This window comes from Canis aureus, chromosome 11, assembly GCF_053574225.1.
Source record: "Canis aureus isolate CA01 chromosome 11, VMU_Caureus_v.1.0, whole genome shotgun sequence".
Classification (NCBI taxonomy): domain Eukaryota; kingdom Metazoa; phylum Chordata; class Mammalia; order Carnivora; family Canidae; genus Canis; species Canis aureus.
In genome coordinates this window covers 53,144,526-53,168,711 of record NC_135621.1, presented here as the reverse complement: position 1 = coordinate 53,168,711, position 24,186 = coordinate 53,144,526, and the positions used below count along the sequence as shown (strand labels likewise).

The following is a 24,186-nucleotide window of genomic DNA, read 5'->3' as shown; positions in this document are numbered from 1 at the left end:
CCCGGTGCATGGAGCCTGCTTCTCCCTCTGCCTATGTCTCTGCCTCTCTCTCTCTCTCTCTCTCTCTGTGACTATCATGAATAAATAAAATCTTTAAAAAAAAAAAAAGATTTTTGGAGAAAAGATCAAAGAGGTAAAGTGCCATTCTTAACATGTCATGTATCATAACAAGAGCAATACAAGCAACATGTCAATCTTGATCATCTTGATAATCTACTAGATGTTAATCTTGATAATATTGGACTGTGGTTTTAAAGAGTTTCATTTGCTTAAGCATGGAGTCTTTTCTTTCTCCATTCTTCTGCCTTTAAATTCTAATTTTGCTCTTTCTCTGGAGTGTTGGCCTATACAATGGCTATAAAAACAAAGGATGTATATTGAGGGACAATGGGTAATAAGACCAGAAATGGGAGGACATGTTACAGTGGTTTGTTTCTTTATTTTAAGTAAAATCTATGCCCAACATGGAGCTTGAACTCTTGACCTGAGATCAAGAGTCTCATGCTCCACCAATTGAGCCAGCCAGGTGCTCCATGTACTAACTTTTAAGTTTGGCCTTTTGGCAAGGGATGAGGGGAGATAGAGAGGTGGAGAGTAAAGACTTAATTCACATTTAAAAAATTTTTTTTTAAAATTTTTTTACTTATTTATTTGACAAAGAGAGAGAGCACAAGCAGGGGGAGTGGTAGGCAGAGGCAGAGAGACACATAGGCTCCCCATGAAGCAGGGAGCCTGATGTGGGACTTGATCCTGGGACCCTGGGATCATGACCTGAGCCAAAGGCAGATGCTCAACCAACTGAAGTACCCCTACTCTCACATTTTTGAAAGTCCACTCCTCAATTCTGCAGTATGGGCATCCTCAGTGTGTGTGTGTGTGTGTGTGTGTGTGTGTGTAGTAGAACATGCATAACAAAAAAATTACCATTTTAACTATTTTTTAGGCATACATTCAGTGGCAATAAGTACACTCATATTTTTGTGCAACCCTCATCACCACCCATCTCCAGAACTTTTTCATCTTTCCAAACTGAAACTCCATATTGTTAAGCCTTAACTCCATATTCCCCTGTCCCCCCAACCCTTGACAGCCACCAGCCTATTTTCTTTTTCTATGAATTTGACTAATCTAGTATCTCATACAAATGGAATTCTACAATCTTTGTCCTTTTGTGTCTGGCTTATTTTACTTAGCATATGATCTTCACATTTCAACCATGTGGTAGCATGTGTCAGAATCACATTCCATTTCGAGGCTGAATAATACAACCACATCTTACTTATCCATTCATGCATAAATAAACATTTTTAAAATAATAGCCACCCTAATGGGTATGAAGTAGTATCTCGTGTGGTTCTGATTTGCATTTTCCTAATGCCTATGATGTTGAACATCCTTTCATGTACTTATTGATATCCTCAATTTTTCAAGATGCTTTACCCTTCCCCATTGTTTATTTGCATACTGTACTGCAAATTTCACCATCTTATTCCTTGCCAGTGTCACACAGAGGATCAGAGTAAAGACGCAAGCCCTTGGACTCTGTAAGTGGCTGGTTAGGGACAGGTTTGTATTGCCTTTCTCTGCAGCTCTACAAATGGTTCCTATCAGCAGGCCACAGCTGAGGCAACCAATCTACCTAAAAATGGCCTCCAAACTGTCCTCCCTGACTCTAGGCTACTCTCCTTGTTGCCACAGATTGCTAGTTTCATACATTAGGAACAGTTTCCTATTTCCATAGGAAAACACCTGAATCCTTGGGCTTCATCCATCTTTCCCACATTCTACTTCACTGCTTGTGATTTTCAATCACTATCCCCAACACCCTTCCACCTGTGAGGGCACCCCTTCTGTTACTCTAAATGGCTTCTCTGTTCCCCACCATCTGGACACGTGCTTTGCAACATTAACTCCTTCCCTCTCTCTCAGTTACCTTTTTAAATCCTTCAGCATTTTTAAAAGCTGGACCATTATTGGCACTTCTTTTCTTTTTTTTTTTTTTTTTTTGAATAGGTATTTTATTTATTTGTACTTAAACCTATAAACCAACCAGACAAACTGGTACTATTATCATGATAAACTAAAATACAAAACATCTTCCTACAAATACCAGAATACCGAACAAATTAGGAGTTGTAGCAAAACAGCAGAGGGCAGAGGAAATCAATGAGGCACATTACAGTTTAACCCTTCACCATAACGAGGCTATTAACAAGTAAAGCCTGACAATCTCAGAAAATGAAAATAATCCTTCAGCACATCTTTGTATTTTTACTTCCTATTCTTGAGTGTTAGATTCTAGAGCCTAAAGATATCCAAATTAATATTATATCCAGTTATCTACAGCCAGAAACATCTTTCATCATGTTGCCCATAGCAGCCAATGTTACTAAAACCTCTTTGATTAGACTCCAATCACCCCCCCTCAATTGACCCAATAAGCATAATGAGATACAGAATGTCAAAATAGAGATACAGGACCCTAAAATACAAATCCTAGAAGAAGTAATACAGCCACTGCCCAAACTGAGATTGAATAATATACTCATGGTCACATATCTTCCAGGCTGTATGTTCACAGAGTAATTTGGGAATAAATCCATTATTTGCTGGGTACTGAAATACTTAGCGGTTTGCAGCCTTACACTATGGCTTTCCCCAGCAGTTTCTAAGATGAACTCCAAATAGCCAATAGAATTTTGCTGGAACTGGATCTGGAGCTACAGGAATTCCTCTTTACAATTGTGGAGCTGACTGCTCTAGGTGTGGAGGTCCCAGGTCTGATTGTTCCAGGAATGGTTCTCCAAGACTGGCTGTTCCAGATCTGGTTGCTCCATATTCGATGGTTTCCAGAAGTGTCCATCAGGTATCTCTGGTGATAGGAACAGAAGCCTGGCATTCTGTAGTTGCTGAGTTGTTTTGAGTCACACTATTGCTATTCTCTGGCCAGTTGTTGTTTGGCCACCTCTTACATTTCATTCCCTGGTTCTGGAACCAGGTCTTAACCTGCTCATAACTACGGTTCTGAATATTGGAATGTTCTTGCACCTATTGGAGACTGAGGTATTTCTGTCTCTGGAATCTATCATCGAGCGCATGTAGCTGGGTCTGAGAGAACACAGTTCTGATCTTCTGTTTCTTGCCCTGGGCTGCATCTTCCTTCTTCACTGCTTTCCTCTACAGAAGTGGGTAGTAGTTTTACTCTGGGACTGGTGGAAGAATTGGTGCTGTCCCGAATAAGCAGATCCATTGAGGAAGGAAGAGGAGCGATGGTCTCCATCACGTGGGGTGTCTCAGCAGATGACATTTGCAAGGATACATAATTTTCTTCAGGCCCATAAATCTCAGGCATTGGAGAAGAGTCCCTAGGACTGGATGCTTCAGGGCCAGGAGGGCATTGGGGGTGAGTGGGATCCATACTCATAATGCTAAGTTGAAAGTAGAGGGGGAAAAAAAGAGTGAGATTGTAAGAAAGGCCCAGGTTTATGTATCATGTATCTAAGTGGAAGAGCTTAGAGAACATGAAGATCTCCAGATGTAAGAGTATCAGAAAGATGAGGGGGGAAGGTGCCTGGGTAGTTCAGTCAGTTAAGTGTCTGACTGTTGATGTCAGTTCAGGTGTTGATCTTGAGGTTGTAGTTCAAGCTCCATGTTTGGCTCTGTGCTGAGTCTGGAGCTGGACTTAAAAAAAAAAAAAAAGAGTATCAGAAAGGCTGAAGTGGGTCACCACTGCAATACCAAAAGCCAACCAGCCCAATCCAGCCATAGGTCAGCATTTGTTTTCTTTATATTGTTACTACACCATGTATTAAGACATGTTCCCTCAAGTAAACTGCAAAACTCTAGGACGAGAACCAGATTTTATTTAGCCTTTTACACTGAGTGATGCCTGGGAATACACACACATCCAGGTCAGCCCCAGATGGGCTTGCAGCACCTGGAATGGCCTGGGGGACTGTCCATCCCCAGAAGGAAAACAGTCTCATCACACTCCCACAAACACAGAGCATTTCTTTACTTTCCCCATTGCGTTTCTCGCAGTTAGACTTTGTCCTGGATGGGTTTCCAGTTTTGCCCTCCCTCTCTGGGATGTCTTCCTCTCTTCTCCTTCCTCCAGTGTCCCTCTTCTATGTTTCCACACTTTCTCCTCTGCAGCCCATCCTCCCAGGGCAGCACTCCATTCCATGAGCTCAGTGGAGTCTTTTGGCCTGTCAGAGTCTTCAGAGCAGAGCACATGTAAGGCCCTCTATTTTTTATTTTATTTAAGAAAAAAATTGCTAATGTTGACTGCATCCCAAAACATAACTTCAGTGCTTGTCAGGCTACCAAGTCTCTGTCTCTTTACTTTTGCTTGCCAAGAACTCCCCCTCTCCACCGATGGCACAGAAAAAATCCTGACTTGCCACATACATAGTACATATATTTATATAGCCCTGCATTTCAGGAAAAAAAGATTCTTTCCAAGCCAATCCATTAGCAGGACCCAAACCTCTCCAATATTTCCCATCTCCATCGCTGTCATCTCTTGTCTGGATGCCTGAAAAAGCCTCCCAGCTGGTCTCCCTGCTTCCATTCTTGCCCAATTACAATCTTTCCTCCACATAGCATCCAGAGTGATCTTTTTTCATGGGGCTTGAACCCCCGCTCCTGAGATCACGACCCAAGTTGAGATCAAGAGTCAGACACTGGGCAGCCCGGGTGGCTCAGCGGGTTAGAGTCCCGTGTCGGGCTCCCTGCTTGGAGCCTGCTTCTCCCTCTGCCTGTGTCTCTGTCTCTCTGTCTCTCTCTCTCTCTCGAATAAATAAATAAAATCTTTAAAAAAAAGTCACTTAACTAAGTCATCCAGGCGCCCCCAAGAGTGATCTTTTAAAACATACCACTCTTCTTAAAATCCTCACAATTCCCAAGAACACATAGAACAAAATTAAGATTCTTTACCATGCTAATAACCCTTTATGTGACCTTGTCCCTGTGGTCTCCTCACTTCATGTAGCAGTTATCCATTGCTGCATAACAAGATACCTCAAAACTTGGTGACCTAAAACAGTAACACTTTATTATTTCTCATGATTCTGTGGGGTTTTCTGCTGGTCTCTCTTAAGACCACTCACACAGCTGCAGTCATCTTGATGGTGCAGCAGCAGACAGAGGGTCCAAATGCTTCATTTACCTATCAGGCAGTTGGTGTTGGCTCTTGGCTGGGCTCCTCAGTGCTTCTCCTTGTGGCCTCTTAGTAAGCTTAGTGAGCTTCTCTGCAGCACAGAGAGGTTCCGAGAAAGTGATGGCAAAATCTAAAGGTTCCTTAAGGTCTGGGCTCTGGAATGTGTGCATTACTTCTGCCATATTCTATCGATCAAAACAAATCAGGATAACTGGGGGGCTCAGTTGGTTGAGTGTTCGACTTGTGATTTCAGCCCAGGTCATGATCTAATGGGTTGTGGGATTGAGCACCACATCAAGCCCCAGGGAGTCTACTTGAGATTCTCGTCCTCTTCCTCTACCCCTCCCCACTGCATTCTCTCTCTCTCTCTCTCTCTCTCTCAAATAAACAAATATTTAAAAAAAAAAGCAAGTTACAAAACAAGAGCAGATTCATGGAGTGAAGAAAGACACATCACCTTTTGAGGGAAGGAGCAGGAACGTTCATTACAAAAGGATGTGGACAAAGGGAAGCCTGATCCACTGGGGGCCAATATTAGAACAATCTCCTCATCTCCTATACTGCTCTCCTTTCTGTTTCTCAAACATACTAATCTTCAGAAACTTGGTACTTGTTTTTCTCCAGTGGCATGTCAGAATTTCTCTGTAGGAAGAATGTAAGAGGACAGATGTGGTTGAGAGTGGGAACTGGATAGGAGACTTACCTAAAGTTGAGTTTGGACAGTGAACCCACTGTACTTATTTAGGATGGTTTGAATGTCCTAGATCCCAACCACACCACCTCCTCCTTGGTGCCACCGCTCATTATACTTGGCCAGCCTCTCTCAGATCTGGGAATGGCAGCCTCCTTCTCATCATTCAGGTCTTAGCCCACACATCACCACTTCAGAGATCTCTCTGACCATCTATTAAAATACCTCCTCTCACCTCTCTCTGCTCTATTGTTGCATTTTCTTTGTAACACTTACTGCTACCTGAAATTACTAGAGGCAAATCAGCAGCTTTTATGAAATCCACCTTGCATCTCACCTTGTAGGACTCCAAATACCTTCTCCAGCAGGCCTCCAGGAATGCGGTCTGCGGAGAACTAGCTGCAAATATCTCTCCACATCCCTGCATGAGGCAGAATAACACCTCCCAGAGATGTCCACATTCTAGTCTGTGGCACTTATGTATACATCAGGTCACATGGCAAAGGAGAATTAAGGCTGCTAATCAGCTAGCCAAAGAGAGAACCAGAGAGGTGGCAGTGTGACAAGGCATCGGCCCAATGCTACTGGCTTTGCAGATGGAGGAGGGAGGCCACAAACCAGGGAAAGCTGGTGGCCCCTAGAAGCTGGAGAAAGGAAAAAAAGGATTCTTCCTGGGGCCTCCACAAGGAACACAGCCCTGCCAACACATTGATTTTAGTTCAGTGAGACCTCTTCCTGACTTCTGACCTCCAGAACTGTGACATAATAAATTTGTGTTATTTTAAACCACTAAGTTTGGACTAATTTGTTACACCAGTAAAAGGAGATGACAACCCCCCATTGCCGAGATAAGGACGTAACTCATAATGCTACTCCTAGCTCCTTTCTTCTACTGAGTCCTGAGGCCATTGACCATCCTAGGCTCAGAGCATCATCCCAGTCACATTTTTCTAAGTCCCCAGGCATATATTTTATACTACAATGGCTACACTGCAGTATTGCAATGGGTAAAACAGTGGTTGGCTGGAGCAAACTCACACTAACTTGTCAGGGCCAACTTAAATTTTTAGAAATTGTGCAAGCCAGTTATTCAATACAGCCATTATTAAAAATTAAATTATAGGTCAGCCTGGGTGGCTCAGCAGTTTAGCGTCACCGTTAGCCCAGTGTGTGGTCCTGGAGACCCGGGATCCAGTCCCACATCAGGCTCCCTGCATGGAATGGAGCCTGCTTCTCTCTCTGCCTGTGTCTGTGCCTCATTCTCTCTCTCTCTCTCTCTGTGTCTCTCATGAATAAATAAAATCTTTAAAAAAATTAAATTATATAAACGTATAATTAAATAAGTTATATTATAAACATAAATACTTAAAACTCATCATTTTTTTATTTTGCTATATCAAAGTTAACCATTATCTGTGCTCTAAAGGCATTTACTTTTAGTGTATCTCTGTGATGCAGTTACTATATAATGGTGTGTTATGCATAGGTTTATAATTCTGCATTTAGTGGCATGATGTTGATAGCTGTACCTGGCCATGATGAGAGTATTTACAGTTTATGATGGGGAAAAAAGCAAATACTACTTAATCTGGGCTTTCCCCCAGTGCTACGTTGGCCACCTGTGTATAGGGGCAGGTGACATCTGATTGTGGAGTGCTGCCTGTTACTGCAGTGTGTTCTTATGTGTCTCGTAACAAAGGCCGTGAACACCTGTACAAGGCAAGTCCCAGGAACCGCTGATGCAAAATTCATCTGCGAGACCCCTTGAGGCCTCACAGGGTCTGAGTCTAATTCATCTTTGCTTTCCTGAAGGAGTGTTCAATAATTGTCAACTGAACAAAGAGATGAATCCGTGGTTTTTTTCAGAGTTAAAAAGTGATACATAGGGCACCTGGGTGGCTCATCTAGTTAAGCATCGGACTCTTGTTTTTGCCTCAGATCATGATCTCAGGGTCCTGCAGTCAGCCCTACATAGGGCTGGGTACTCCATGCTCTGCGGGAAGTCTGCTGGACATTCTCCCTCTCCCTCTGCCCCTCCCTTGCTCACACTCTTTCTCTCTCAAATAAATAAGTCTTAAAAAACAAAAAAGTGAAACCTAACCTGAATAGAGCCCGTGGGTTGCACAATGACTAGTACTCTTTACTCTGTAACTATTTAATTATTATGAAATTAATTAAATGTCATTATTAGTTCATTAACTTAATTCAATAGGAAATGTTCCATCAATGTTAGTAACTATTATCATTACAATTATTATTCTTTTTAAAGATTTATTTATTTTAGAGAGACAGAGTGTGTATGCACATGAGTGGGGGGAGGGACGGGGGAGGGAGGAGAGAGAGAATCCTTCAGCAGAGTGTGGCTCGATTCCAGAACCCTGAGATCATGACCTGAGCAGAAATTCAGAGTCCACAGCTTAAGTGACTGAGCTGCCCACAGGCCCCAACAATTGTTACTCTTTAGCTCACAGTCTCTCCAGGTCCATTGCCAGGTCAGTGTTCCTCTATCTCATGCACGGTTTTCTTCAAGCGAAGCAAGGGAATTCTTATGCTTTGAGGAACACTTGATTAGGAGAGCTTTTCTTGTCAGAACCTTTTTAAGTTTCTAACAATCAATAAGCCAAACTAAAAATTTTCACTAGCACATTATAGACAAATAGCGAAGTATTTTTCTTTCCTGTCCTACACAACAGTGAAGGAAAATTGTTAAGGAAAGTTACCTTTTTACAGAAGAATCCCATGTGATAAATGTGGAGGGTTGATAGAATTTTTAAACACATTAACATTTTGCAATCCCTAACAAAAATTCAAGGCAAAGATGATTCAAAACAATTAGATACGGGATTGATGGGGGACGTTTACACTGGGGGGGATCAGGCTGCCCCCCGCTGGATCTACTGATCAGTCTTAGTGTCTTAATTGGGAGTGACATAATCGTGTCACTTATGTACCTTCCAATGAGTTGTAGGATGGAGTACATGACATCACTTCTGAAGCATTCTTGCTGAAGGATTTAAACTGAATCCCATCCAGGTTTTTTTTTAAAGACTTTATTTATTTATTTATTCATTCATTCATTCATTCATTCGAGACACACAGAGAGAGGCAGAGACACAGGCAGAGGGAGAAGCAGGCTCCATGCAGGGAGCCCGACGTGGAACTCGATCCCAGGCCTCCGGGATCAGGCCCTGGGCTGATCAGGCAGCGCTAAACTGCTGAGCCACTGGGGCTGCCCTCATCCAGATTTTTAGATCAAACTTCTAGTTTATAGGCAACCCAGGGGTAGAGGGACAAGGTACGGAACACCTCAGGGAAGCTGCTGGACGTAGGCAGGATGCAGAACAGTCAGACGACCAGAAAGTGGTAAAGCAGGGTGTGCTCAGGAGAAGAGACTCGGGGTTTCCTTACTAAGTGAAACATACACATTCACTGTGGCAAGTTATTCTACTCCGGGGTACTTCCCCAGGAGAAATGAAAACATATGCCCACAAAAAGATCAATACAAAAATATCCATAGCAAGGGCAGCCCGGGTGGCTCAGTGGTTTAGTGCTGCCTTCAGCCCAGGGCCTGATCCTGGAGACCTGAGATCGAGTCCCACGTCAGGCTCCCTGTGAGGAGCCTGCTTCTCCCTCTGCCTGGGTCTCTGCCTCTCTCTCTCTCTCTCTCTCTCTCTCTCTCTCTCTGTCTCTCATGAATAAATAAATAAAATCTTTAAAAAAAAATATCCATAGCAGCTTTTTTCACAGTAGCCCACACTGGAAAGTACTCCAATGTCCAGCGGCAGGACTGTGCACAAGCAAACTGTGGTACACGTGTAAGATAGAATGTAACTCACAATAACAGAGACCTTTAACAACAGGGACGAACGTTGAAAATATTATGCTGAGCGCAAGTAGCTACATAAAACAAGAAAGAGGCAAAACTCACCCATGCTGAGAGAGGTCAGAGCAGTGGTTGGGGGCGAAGGGAGAGTTGTCTGTGAAAGCATAGGGGGAAACTTTCTGGGGTGATGGAAACATTATCTATCTTGATAAGGATATGGGCTACCAGGTGTATGCATTTATCCAAACTCTCCGACCTATATGCTTAATACCAGTGCATTTCTCTCTGTGTAAAGATAAGTTAATTAAGACGGAAGGAGGGAGGGAGCTTGAGAGAAGGAGAGAAAGTAAGAGAGAGGGAGAACCAAACAACCAAATGTGGTGCGTGGACTTCTTGGATTCACAAACTGTTGCAAAAAGAGAGTTTTATATTCGAGGAGACTTAAATGTGGACTGTATGGGCGTGTAGATGACTCCAAGGGATTATGAATTTTTAGATGTGAAAATGGCATGTGTTTATGTAAGAAAATGCCCAGTTTTTAGAAATGCATCCTGAAATATTTAGGGTACAGTAACATGATGTCTAGGCTATAATATTTAAGGGGGGAAAGCAACTAAAAAACCTTAATGGGATATAAAAAGGGACCGTGCCAAAATCCTGATAGCTCTGGAACCTAGGCAGTGAGTATATGTGGATTCACTGTACTATTTTTGTACATATTTGAAATTTCTTGTAGTAAAAAAAAAAAAAGGTAAAAAAAAGAACTGTTCTAATTAAACAGAGAATATAATACCCACAGTGTGAAAGAGAGTATATGAAATCTCTCAAGTTATGTTCTCTTTTCTTATCAAACCAGAGATCAATTTTCCTTCTTTTCTGTCTTGGCAGATTTTTTGCTTTGATTAAAATTCACATTTTCCAAAGATCACAACTATAAAAGGATTATATTAATCACACTTATTTCATATTTGAACCAATCAATAGTTATTGAGAAATAATAGTAATATGACCTCCAGAGAACGTTCCAAAAGCAGCACCTACGCCCACTTAACTTTCCTACCCGGGGAAGGAAGGAGTCACTTGGCTCACGATTCTTCCTGCCTAGTATGATCGCATATCACCACCAGGAGGCGCGTCCTCACCGAATTTAGGAAAGATAAAATCAGTCCAACAGTCTGAGTAGCTGGTAACCAGTCCTCTGGCGCGCCCATAACCAGAGTTTCTAATTGTTTAGGCACGTCTCTGGTGACCTCATCCCACTACACTTGAGTCTTTTTGAGGAAACAATTAGCCTGTTTGAACAGAACAGGTAAGGCAAATTAGTAACTGGAAAATTACTAAGTCCTTCTACAGGACGTGTTGGGACATCCTGTGGTCCCTTGAGGCTTCCAGTTAGGGTGTGGACCTTTCTTCTTCACTTGATGTTTGGGAGAGGAGAGAATCATGCCTCTCAGCTCGGTGCAGCCCCTTTGTTGACCTGGGGAGACTGGGCAGCCAGAGCAGAAATGGAGCTGGCCTTCGTGGACAAGGCTTCGCTGGCACAGACAAGCCTTCCTCCTCACCCCTCCCTGGTTCTCAGCACCCTGGGAGGCCACTGACAGGCAGCTTTCAGAAGCCTCTGTGTGGGGAAGATCCCAGGCTGGGACCTGCTTTAAACTGCCTTGTGCTCTACAAACCCAGGGAGCTGATTGTCCTGGGCCCTCAGCTCTGTCTGGCCATTTGCTGAAAGACCAGTGGGTTCTAGGCCACTTTGCTACAATTTGGAATCTAAAAAGTAAAAGAAAGCCCCAAACTCATAGAAAAAGAGATCAGACTTACGGTTAACTGGTGGGGGTGGGGAGACAGGTATTTGGAGAAGGTGGTTAAAAGGCACAAACTTATAGTTATAAGATAAATAAGTACCAAGGATATAATGTATGACACAATGATTATGGCTAACACTGTTACATATGTTTGGAAGTAGTTAAAAGAGTAAATCCTAAGAGTTCTCATCACAAGAAAAAACATACAAACATCTAAAACTTTTTTTTATCTATGAGATGATAAATTTTAACTAATTGGGTGATCATTTCATAAGATGTGTAAGTCAAGTCATTATGCTGTACATCTTAAACTTATTCACTGCTGTATGTCAAGTATATCTCAATAAAACGGAAAGAAAAAGAAGAAAAGGACCCAAGGAAAGTGGCACCAGAGTGAAGAATGTGTGTGGGGACAAGGAACTATCCTGAAGCCCCCGGATCACACCACTGAGGCAGCTGTCTTCTTTCCCTGTACTTAAAGCTGACCCTACTTAGCCTGGGATCAAAAATCAGAGGTTTGTTTATTTTTTATTTTTTTATTTATGATAGGCACACAGTGAGAGAGAGAGAGAGAGGCAGAGACACAGGCAGAGGGAGAAGCAGGCTCCATGCACCGGGAGCCTGACGTGGGATTCGATCCCAGGTCTCCAGGATCGCACCCTGGGCCAAAGGCAGGCGCTAAACCGCTGTGCCACCCAGGGATCCCAAAAATCAGAGGTTTGAAAGGTGAGAGAAACAGCCGGGGAGAGGGAGAGTGTGAAGAGCAGAATAGAAAGAAATCATAACCCCGTCTACTCAGAGCTCAGAGCACAGAAGACTCCCTTCTGACCCCGCACTCAGTGCTGCTCCATGATCGCTCCCCATCCATCCTTCCCTGCCTCAGGCCTTCCCAGCAGCACCATCACGGGGGGGGGGGGGGGGGGGGGGCTCCAGATGAGAAGATGAATCTGTGTGAGGATCGTGTTCTGCCTACCATTCATGTGTACACGCATGTGCTCAGTTAACAGCTTGCAGTGGGGGTCGCGTGTAGGCAGAGGTGCTGGAGGTGCCATCCAGTGGGGGAGGCAGTCCTAAGAGAATCATCATGATATCGCAGAAGCACTTCAGAGCTGCAGGTATAATGTGGAGGAAAAGAATCAGGACAAATTATGGATGGAGAGAAGGAGAGCACAAAGCTTAGGGAAGGTTTATTAGAGAGGAGGTAGGCGTTTGGAGATTCGGTCAGTCAGTCAGCCAAGAGATGCTTACTGAGGGCCTTCTGGGAGCCGGGCACTGGATCACATCCATGGAGAAAAGAGTCCAATGCCTGCCCTCGTGGAGAGGGCATTCGGAGTGGGGAGGGGGGCCCAGACTGTAAATAATAAACAGAAGCAATAAGTAAATTCTATAGTAGTTAGAATGCTGTGGGGGGAAGTAGAACAGCTAAGGTCGGGGTTGGCATTTATGGTGAAGAAGTCAGGTAAGCCTCATTGAGGAGGTGACATTTGAGCAAGGACTTCCAGGAAGAGAAGGAATACGCAGGCCCTGGGGTGCTGGCATGTGTGAGGAAGGGGAGGGAGGCCAGTGTGGCTGGAGCAAAGGAGTAGGAGACAAGGTCAGACCTCAGAGGCCTTGCAGGCCATCATGACAACTTTAGCTCTTACCCTGAGGAAAAGAAAATAAAAAAAAGAAGCAGCAGCAGCAGCCCTGTTTTTTTGTTTGTTTGTTTTGTTTTGTTTTTTTAGCATTTGCCAATTTCTGTGGTGTAAATACACCACGCCAATTCTAAGCTACTGACGTGACACCACCAAACACAGAGAGCATGCGCAGGAGTGCCTCTCAGCCCACTCTTGCTTTGGATGGTTTTGTGCAGGGTATGACATGATCTGACTTCCGTGTTAAGAAGGTCACTCTAGCTGCTGTGTTGAGAGCGGGCTATGAGTGGGTGGGAGGGCAAGGACAGGAGTCAGGGGACCATTTAGGAAGTTAGCGTCATTATCGATGTGAGGGACAGTCTCAGAGATTAGCCATAGTGGAGACAGTAAGTCCTAGGCAGATTCTGGGAGTATTCTTTTTTTTTTTTTTTGGGGGGGGGTGGTATTCTGAAGTAGATATACCGAAATTTACCTGGATTCCTTGGCAGACTGGATATGGGGTGTGAGAAAAAGAAAGCAATACATGATGCTCTGAGGTTTAGTGGAAGATTTGGGGGGCGATGCAAGGAAAGCCATTCCAGGCATAGGGAACAGCACCTGAAAGCCATGTATTTGAGAATAAGAAACAAGGTCATGTGGCAGTGAGCCAGTTATGAGTCAGTTATGACCTTCTGGCCAGGTGCATGGTGGAGAGGAGACAGGATCCAGGCTGTGGCAGTGGAGACCCACTAATGGGGCTTTAGCAGAGAAGTATGTGAGTAGGTTCATGGTATTAAAAAATAGCTGGAGAAGCTGGAGGCAGTGAGACCAGTTAGGAAGCTGTATCACTGGTCCAGGAGACACCGTGGGAGTCTCATCAGAACAGTGGTGGTGAAACTAAAGGGAAGACAAAGAGGTGAGTCTGAGGGTCATGACACCAGTTCCAAGGCTAACCTTGAACACACGTGAATCATGATTACAGTGGGCACTCCGTACATGTTCACTTAATAATAATCAGCTAATTGGTATGTCTTATCCATACAGAGCTTCTCCCATCCTCCCACTTATTTCCCAAGTTAATGTCTTTTCCAGAGGACAAATACATTTTATTATATAAAAATATGGTTTGGGCACCTGGATGGCCCAGTGGTTGAGCGTCTACCTCTGGCTCAGGTTGTGATCCTGGCATCCTGGGATCGAGTCCCACATCAGGCTCCCCGCTGGGAGCCTGCTTCTCCCTCAGCCTGTGTCTCTGCCTCTCTCTCTATATATATATCTCTCATGAATAAGTAAATAAAATCTTTAAAAAATATATGGTTCAAATGCTCATGTGCTTGTGAAGGATCTGAAAGTGTTCTCACTCTTAGTCTAGGGGGTGTTTGCACAGGTGTACTCATTGAAAGGTTCTTCAAGCTGTACAATGCACATTTGTGCACCTCACTGGATATATGTATATACCTATTGATTGGCCATCTTGACTCGCTTTACCATGTCAATGACAGAACACAGACCCCTTCCTTAGACCGAGCCCTCATTTCCAGGTGGGAGAAGAAGCCATTAGTTTTGGGCTAGAACAGACAGAGGGAAGGGTAGTAGACAGAACATGAACAACCTGTCAACTTTACCCACTAGTTTGCTATTGAAAATTCACGTGGCTGGGGTTATCTGTAACATCCAAACCTTTCAACTTAAGTAACACCTTAAAGTGTATGTGATGTGAGGAACCCTGTGTTGGTGGCTGGCCTACAACACAAGATTCAGGGAACCCAAATTTATCTCTTATCAAAGTGATGCGGGACCATCCCAAGACACCATTTTTTATAACACCATAAGCCTCTGTCATCAGCCTCGTGGTCCACCTGTCCCAGAGAAAATGGACTTTTTTGGTCCTTCACATTGCCTCCCACCCCACCGGGTGGCTTCACTTCTCCTCCAAGGCAGAGCACATGTGCACCTCTTCCACAGAGCTTTCAGCACAGCATTTGTAGCCACAGACCCATAAACTGCTCCAGATGGATCATGAAGTCCAAACCCCACCTACACCGCAAAATCCAGCTGTTACTTACTCAAGTGCAGTCTTGGATTGTTCCTTACACTTACTAGGTTTGTGTTCCCAGTTATCCTGGAAGTGTGAGTTCAGGAGCTGACCTAGCCAGGGCTGGATTCCTGGGGGCATGAAGGGATAGTTTCTCATCTTAGATACTGATCCCCACCCCAAAAAGCAAAGAATAGATGACTGCCTTTCATGCTCTCATTCTGAGGAGAGTATTCATTCATCTCCACCAGTTGGTCTGTCTGTAAAAGAACCAGAAGAGAGAATGTGTGTGCATGCACACGCACATATGTGCCTGTGTGTAGCTGTGTCGGTTTTGAGGCTATAAACATATTAATAACTATAATTTACTAGATGCCCATTGGGCACCAATAACTTGATACTCTCATTGAATCCTCACAACAGCTCAGTGAGGAAAATGTTGTTATGGATTTGCTGATTAAAAAATCTGTTACAGGCTAGTTGTGGGAATGACATATGAGACTTCATTTTCTCTTTGGAGATGTTTGACGATTTTTATAGCTAGGCCATATTTTTTTTACACTTAATTACTTTTTTAAAAGTTTTATTTATTTAACTAATCTCTATACCCAACATGGGGCTGGAACTCACAATCCCAAGATCAAGAGTCGCATGCTCTTCTGACTGAGCCAACCAGGTACTCCTCTACTTTATCACTTTCATGAGATTACACTGGCTGTAATTCAGACTAAGTTATTTGTGATGATCAAGCTTAATAAGACAAATACTTTTTTTTTTTAATAAGACAAATACTAATGCATTTCTGCATTTAAACATTTTTAATGAATGGTGATATTATTCGTGAATAACTCTACACCAAATGATTTTACTAAAATTTTATAATTTCATAAAATTATTTGGTCTCATGTGTAATTGCTAGATCATGAAAAAGAAGTTTTGAGCAAAAGACAAAATAATGAAAGTAATAATGTCTGTTACGAATGGGTATTCAGGGTGCTTTGGCAACTGGTCCTCAACTTTCCCTCAACAATAGAGATCATCAAATGCCTCAGTTGCTATCCCAGTACTCAGGGAAGTAGAGAATCACCCAGGGTCACAAGAGTTCAGTCTCTTGATTCTCTTTGTCTACCACTTGTGGGAATAAATGCAGCTGTCTCTGTCCTCAGTGTGGGCGTGAGCTGGGGCCTGGGCTCCTTGCTGTTCAGGTTGGAAATCCCCAGGAAACAGTCATCACAGAAGCAGCACTAAGCCAGGAGCAAAACGAGGATGAATCTTTCTAAAGAAATGCTATTCCAGAGTTCACACTGGGAGTATTGCTGACTGGCCCTCACTTGCTTTCTGGACCTGAGCACATTTCACAACAAAGGGTTTTCTGGGGATGAAGATTCCAAAAAGTAACTCGAAAAGAAGCCTGACAGTCACGGGATGGTCATCAGGTGAATGCCTCACTTAACCACATCCTCAGAAATAATGACACCTTCGCCCCTGTTTGGTTTCTGTCGTCCTGGCAACAGCCCTCTCTAACCAGTGCCTATCCCGGCACCTCTGAGAGAAGACCAGCCAAGGGCTGGCTCGGGAAGTTTGACCAAGGTATCTCCCAGTCTGAAGTGCCTTGAGATTTATCTGGGGAGAAGGTAAAGATTTAACCCCCTGCCCAACAAGGATTGTCCTTATTTGTTTCACACCCCTCCGGGCGCGGGGGGGGGGGGGGGGTACTGGGGTGTCAAGGAAGTAGGCCATGCCCCTGCCACCCCCTGCCCAGGAAAGGAGTGACGGAATTTTAAGGGGGATTTGTAGTTCCTCAGTTGTTTCACAGATGAGGAAACACACACAGAGTGGTTAAGTTACCTGCCCAAAGTCACAGAGCTGCTGACTGTCGTCTGCTCCAGCGACCTGCCCCGGAAGATCCGCCACCCGCCGGTTTGCACAGGGCCCCCCCGTCCCCCTGATCTGCCCGCGCCAAGCTCATAGGAGACACTGCCGCTTTGTGTCGCCCTCCTTGGCACAAGATGAAATCAGGTGGTCCCCATTCTTCCTGTTCCACTCCGCCAAATCTCACTGCACACACTTCCTGTGCACAAAGCCAGCTCCCCAATTATCTGCTCCAATTAAGGAGTGTGAGATGTGGTTAATTCCGTCGCTCCGGAGGGGTGGCCAAGGCGATCGGCGGGCTGGCCGTGCTGGCTGCAGGTGCCCTCAGTGCCCTGGCACTCCTCCCCTACCCCCAGATGGCCACTGTGGTTTCCTCACCTCCCCGCTCTCTCCTTCCTCAGTCCCTGGAGTTCCAGAACTGTGCCTTGCTCTCCCTCCCCCTCTGTCAACACAGAGTTCTGGCCTAATTCTGTGTCCTCTGAAAAACTAATGTGTACGGAGTTGTCGGTGGCGGATCACGGATTAACACTCAACTCTCTCAGAGATAATTAGCTCTCAAATGGCAGTGCACATGATGCATCTTCTGCACTTATGCCTAAAGCCTGGCTTGCCACAGATAAATGTTAAAAAAAAAAAAAAAAAAAAAAAGGCCTCTTTTGCTTGACGCATAGACCCCAAACACTCAGCTCTCTACTGCCAGTCCTTTCTGCCTTTTCACACGAAGGCAAAGAAAGCAGATGGAGGCTGAGTGTGTATGAGTTAGGACGACAGACACTGGCAAGACCAATGTCCTCCTCCCCACTTCATGGAACACACTTTATGATCCTGACATGAAATACATAGATAATATGACCTACCTACCACACACCTTCTCAAAAATAAAATCAGCATAATGTCTTGACTGGAAAGATTCAAAGAAGAAATAAAAGGGTGGTAATTTGTAATAAAGCAATATGGATTTCAACATGGAAATGCTTAGGCTCAACTATAATAGAAGATAAAACAAAGGAGTCAGTGTTGTAATTATTGATACACTTACCACGGATGGGACTATAAACTTAGACCAATATAGTGTGTTACACTGCATACAACTAGCTGCCATTGGTGATATAATTTTGCAAATAGTGAACAAATCTTTGTAATGTTCCAAAAAACAGTATAAAAAATTTTTTTTAAAGATTTTACCTATCCAGGGGCACCTGGGTGGCTCAGTTGGTTGAGCGTCTGCCTTCAGCTCAGGTCATGATCCCAGGACCCTGGGATCAAGCCCCTCTAGGATCAAGCCCCACATCAGGCTCCCTGCTCAGCAGAGACCCTGCGTCTCCCTCTCCCTCTGCCTGCCGCTTCCCTTGTCTGTGCTCTCTCTCCCTCTCTCTCACCCTCTCTCTCTCAAATAAATAAATAAAAATCTTTTTAAAAGAAAGATTTTACCTATCCATTTGAGGAGAGATACTGAGCCACCCAGGTACCCTCCAAATTTTCGTTTTACAAGGCAGTCACATTCCTGGAAAAAGTAGGTATATCTGAAACCATGTAAAAAATACATTTATTTGTAAAATGCAATTATGTTTAAGACACAGGTAATCATAAACATTTTGTTGCTGTTGTTTTAAATCTCTATGAATATCTGGGACAAGACATCTCAGGCTCTTGGTAACTAAATACAAGTAGTGCCGTATATTGTGACAATAAAAACACATCTCCCCCCCAAAAAATTTACAAAGTGATCCTAGGGGTACTACTGTGTCCTTCACCCCATAGAAAGTCATTCCATTAGCAATTACCTTTAGCCTTTACTAAGAGAATCCTCAAGTGACAGTAGTTAAACAAATAGGGGTTTGCTTCTCTCTCAAGTAAAACAAAGCTTGGAAGCAGGTAGTGTTGGGCTGGTCTGTTCAAGTCTCCTATCCTTTCTGCTTTAATATCCCTAGTATTGATTTTTCGACCTCAAGTTTGTGGCTGCAGAATGGCTGCTGGAGCTCCAGCTATTGTGTCTGTGATCTGGGTACGAAGAAGAAAGAAGCAAGGAAGTCAGGAAGATGGATAAGGATCCTTTAGGAATGGTTCTGGAAGACCCACCCAGCAGCTCCCTTTCTATCTGTCCTCAAAGCAGGTCTGGAAATAAAATTTTTTAGTTAGAGGCTTTACTGTCTCTAATAATAATATTGGTTCTATAGTAAAGAAGCAGGAGTGAATAGACATTGGGTAGGCAGACAGCCATTCCTGCCATATTGTTTCTTTCACCCACTGACAATATCCGGGGAACCTGCCAAAGCCCCAAATGCAGATTCAGCCCACAGATCCGAAGAGAGGTATTCAACCTTTTGAGTTCTTTGGCTCAGGGTCTCAAGCTTCTAATGGCTTCAATTTTTGCCTGCTATTTCACCCAACGGAACACAGCGGCCTCATTACAATGATCAGTTCTTACTGGACCCTGGTACTGAATGAATCCGGGGACAGTAGATCTAAGCAGGGGCTCAATACCCAAAATCTGCCTGAACTTCTAGTGTGAGAGCATAAGATGACAGTGGTTGTTTCTCACTTTTGATTTTAGTCATTCGAGTATATGTATGTGTGTTTGCTTTACAGAGTTGGTGCCAACCCCTCTAGAATTTTCCTAGAAGAGTTTTGTTCAGTCTTACAAACATGTATTCCATCGACTGCCTTTCTCCTGCTGCGTGCCAGGGATGCAAGATGAAGCCAACAAAGCTCTCCCCTGGAGAGCTCTCAGCCTGGGCGCAGAGTGGGGGGGTGCGGTGTGGTGAGGAATGGCAGAGACAGGCCACTGCACTCCAAAGTGGTCAGTGCAGTGCACACTTAGTAGGTGCTCAATAAATAGTTGTATTTTGACCTATAATCTTCATTGAGATGCTTGGAGATAAATCCGTGCTCTTCGAGGCTGAGACTTCCTGGGACGAGGAGTTACTCACATTGCTTCTGTTGCCAAATGCTCTGTTTTTCCTTCCATTTCACTCAGTCAACTCTACCCTAGAATAAGTTCCTGAAATATGCTTTTATGATCAACCTTGCAGAAACCCTTCTTGTGTTGAAGCTGTGCCAAAACTCTTGGAACTGGGAAATATCCAGAGATATGCAAAGATAAAAAAAAATAATAATCTCGGGAAATTCCTAGTTCTTTCTTAGTCTCAAAATCCCTCCAGAGGGCAATTTGGCAAGAATTTTCAAAGTTTTAATGAAATGTTTATACCTTTTGACCCTGCAGTTCCTCTTCTAAGAATTTATACCAAGAAAATAATTAAGGATCTACACAAAGATACAAAACTAAGGATATTTGTTAGAGACTGGTTTATAACCATGAAAGACTGAAAAGCACCTAGATGTGGTTGTTTGCAATGTTTTCTAACCAAAAATAGAAGATCAATGACTATAGTACAATCCATACAACAACACTGCATCTACTTGAAATAATTCATTGAACAATTTTATATTGATTACTTGCAATATGCCAGGCACTGTTATAAATAGAAGGATACATTACTAAATAAACAGATAATGTGGATCTCACATTCTGGCTATGGGCCATAATTGTATTTATTGGCATGAAAATATATATTTAGGATATATCATTAAGTGAAAAAAGGCAAGTTACAAAATCATTAAGAATGATGATGATAATGATAATAGATAATACACTAGCGCATTTATTATGTGCCAAACATCAAGTTAGGAGCTTTACATACACTTGTCATTTTATCTATCTAGGAACCCAATATGATCCATTGCTTGTTTAAAAATAATTTTTATGGGGCACCTGGGGGGCTCAGGGCTTGAGGGTCTGCCTTCAGCTCGGGATGTGATCCCAGGGTCTGGGGATCAAGTCTCACATCAGGCTCTCCCAGGGAGCCTGATTCCCCTTCTGTCTATGTCTCTGCCTCTCTGTGTGTCTAGTGAATAAACAAATAAAATCTTTAAATAAATAAATAAATAAATAAATAAATAAATAAATAAATAAATAAATAAATAAATAAAATAATTTTGATATTCATTCTGTTTTGTTGAATAAGACAGGCACAAGGGCAATACTAAAGCAGCTGTTTCCTTTCTCCCACATTTACTTTGGACCTGGTCTCTGGATTTGTCCTTTTGCAGCCCGTGGGTGGAATCTCAGGCAGGTCTCAAAGCATTTCTGGTCCCTTTCAGTCAGTTGGGCAGTCTTACTCTGAGAATTAAAACGTCCTGGGGGCGGGGGGGTGCGGCATCTTCAGCAGCAGGCACAGTCCTGGACCACGTTGGCTCCTGCGGGTGTCCCACGTGCACCTCTGCAGCCTCTTTCTCTGGCAGGTGCTTCTGCAGGCTGCTCCCAAGATTCCTCGTGGAGGACTGTGTCTCTCACAGCCGAAAGCTTCCTGTTCTCTTAGCCCATGCAGTCTCTGGCAGTCCCCCTTCCACTTTCTCCTTTGGGCCCTTTGCCCTACTGCTCAGGAGTTTTGTGGGGTGGTTCCCTTTTAAAACTACCCCGGCCAGCTCCCTCCTCAGGTTCCCAGGGTCCCAGTGAAGCTGATGCATCTCTGCCTGCCACCGAGGAAGGCCAATCCTTTCCCCTGCTGTTGTGCAGACTTAGGCACAGCTACAATCTCTCACCTGTGAGCATCTCTTGGCAAAAGGCAGACACCAGTCCCCAAGCTCTAGGAAACACACATCTAGCTCTCTGGGTCTCCTCAATGGTCTCCCACTTGGCTTGGGATGAGAGGCTGCACTCTTCTCCCCCTTGGAGGTGGCAGGCTCTCAATAGAATTTTCTTTCACTGCTCTTCAGCCCTCACTGTTATAGGCTAGAAGGGTGATTGCTCAAAGCTGGCAGAGCTTGTTTCATGATCTCTCAGTTTACCTGTGTCAGTTGAACAGAAGTCATACCACCTTAATTAAGATATTTGGGATATAGGGTCCTTGGGTACCTATTGTATTGTTATCAACCTTCAGGGCTTCAACCGAAAGTAAGCACAAAGTCTCATTTTAAATCCTGTTACAAGGACGCCTGAGTGGCTCAGTGGTTGAAGGTCTGCCTTTGGCTCAGGTCGTAATCCCAGGATCCTGTGATCGAGTCCCACATCGGGCTCCCTGCATGGAGCCTTCCTCTCCCTGTGCCTGTGTCTCTGCCCCTCTCTCTGTGTCTCTCATGAATGAATAAATAAAAATCTTAAAAAAAAATAAATCCTGTTACATTCCTGCATTATGTGCATGTGTCTAAAGGTTTCACTGCAAAATGGTACCAGTTATCTTCAGATCATGGAGTTGTTTTCCTCTTTTGTGCTTATCGGCTCTTCACTTGTACCTGCATTGAATATACATTAAAAGAAAAACTATTCTTAAAAGGAAAATATTCTTCCATGTGCAAAACAACAAATCAAAACAAAAACCCTAGACACAGATATCTTACCTTTCACAGAAATTATCACAGACCTAAATGTAAAATGCAAAATTGTAAAATTCCCAGAAGAAAACACAGGAGAAAACCTGGGTAACCTTAGGAACTGTGGTGACTTTTAGATACAACCCCAAAGGCACAATCCATGAAAAAAACCATCAACAAGCTGGACTTCATTAAAATGAACACCTTTCTCTCTGCAAAACCCAACATCAAGAGAATGAGAAGACAGGCCATAGAGAGGGAGAAAATATTAGCAAAAGACACCTCTGATAAAGGACAGGTCTCCAAAATATACAGAAAATTCTTAAAACTCAATAAGAAAACAACTGATTAAAAGAATGGACCAAAGGCCTTAACAGACACCTCATCTAAGAAGATAGCAAATAAGCATATGAAAAGATATTCAACATCATATGTCATTAGGAAATGCAAATTAAATCAAGGTAATACTAGCAGCCTTGAACAGATTCCAGTGCTGCCACCCTTGTCCCTGGTAGAGGTAGTTGCTGTGGTAGCTGTGGCCACCCCGGCTGGCCTGACCCACATGGCCGTGTGGTGGCTGCTGGCTTATGTCAGGGTGCCACTCTTGTAAGCACCACTGCCTGATTTTTGGGCAGCCACTCCCACCAGCGCTGGCCTACAGATGTTATTCCTGGTGCCAACTTTTGAGGATGTTTCCATTCCTGAAAGGCCTATGCTTGGATTTGTTGAAAGGGCACCACTGTGCCAAAAGGAAGAAGAGAACCTCAAGACTTGAGTGACATATGAGGACCTTCTATTGAAGCTACTGAGTTCCCAGAAGGCAGTTTTGGAATCTTGGCACTGGGTGGTAGTTACCTCCATTGGGGACATTTTGAATGATGTGCCTGACAATCTACTGCTCTATGAACCCCAAGAACATGTTTGCCTCATAGAGAGTCAGCCCCTTTCAAGTCCATCACTTGCATGTGGTGGAGGAGGCAAAGGTGCCATTGATCATTATGTGACTCCCGTAGAGGAAGGCTGGTGGTCTCATAGTAGACATGGGTGTGGGTTGTGAATTCAAAGAGATACAGCGTTTCCTTGACCAGGTTGACCACAAGTTGCCCTTCCTAGCAAAGGCAGTGAACCATGAGACTCTAGGAAAGATGAAGAAAGATCAAGAAGAATGAAAACAGAATAACCAAACCCTCTGGACCTTTGAGCTCATAGCCACAGTCAGCATGCTGGGGATACAGAAAGTCCTGAGCCCGTATGACTTGACCTAGAAGAGGCAGTACTGGGGCAAGCTCCGTATGTCTAAACATGTGTAGTGAGAATATGAGAAATAAATCTAAAAAGGCTACTTGAGAAAGAATCTACATGGTTCTTCCCCTTGGCCTACCCTTAAAGTCTTTGGGTAGCTCTAAAAATCTAACAAAGGAGCAGCATATGAGTAAAAGATTTCTGAAAAATTGTGAATATTTGTTGGTTTTTTAAAAGTATGTTATATTTACATTAAAGGACGTTTGAGTATCACCTCAAAATAACCCAACCAACCAAACCAAAAAGAGTGAGATACCATTACATTCCTTTTAGAATGACCAAAATCTGGAATACTGACAATATCAAGTGCTGGTGAGGATATGGAGAAACAGGAACTTTCATAATTGCTGGTAGGAATGCAAAAATGGTACAGCAACTTTAGAAGACAGTCTTATGAAACTAAACATACTTGTACTATATGATCTAGCACTTGAGCCCCTTGGTATTTACTCATAGGAGACAGAAACTTTATCCACACAAAAAACCTGCGTATGGATGTTTATAGCAGCTTTATTCA

The 24,186-nt window shown here is 43.6% G+C and overlaps 2 pseudogenes across 1 annotated transcript; one reads left to right on the top strand and one right to left on the bottom strand.

Annotated features, from left to right (window-relative positions):
* Positions 1-224: 224 nt before the first annotated feature.
* Positions 225-17,062, bottom strand: LOC144323072 (homeobox protein NANOG-like; annotated as a pseudogene). The gene is made up of 2 exons (XR_013388616.1): positions 16,974-17,062; positions 225-3,681 (listed from the first exon to the last, which is right to left on the bottom strand). The product of XR_013388616.1 is annotated as a homeobox protein NANOG-like (transcript).
* Positions 17,063-22,929: 5,867 nt separating this feature from the next.
* Positions 22,930-23,677, top strand: LOC144324407 (large ribosomal subunit protein uL16m pseudogene; annotated as a pseudogene).
* Positions 23,678-24,186: the final 509 nt, after the last annotated feature.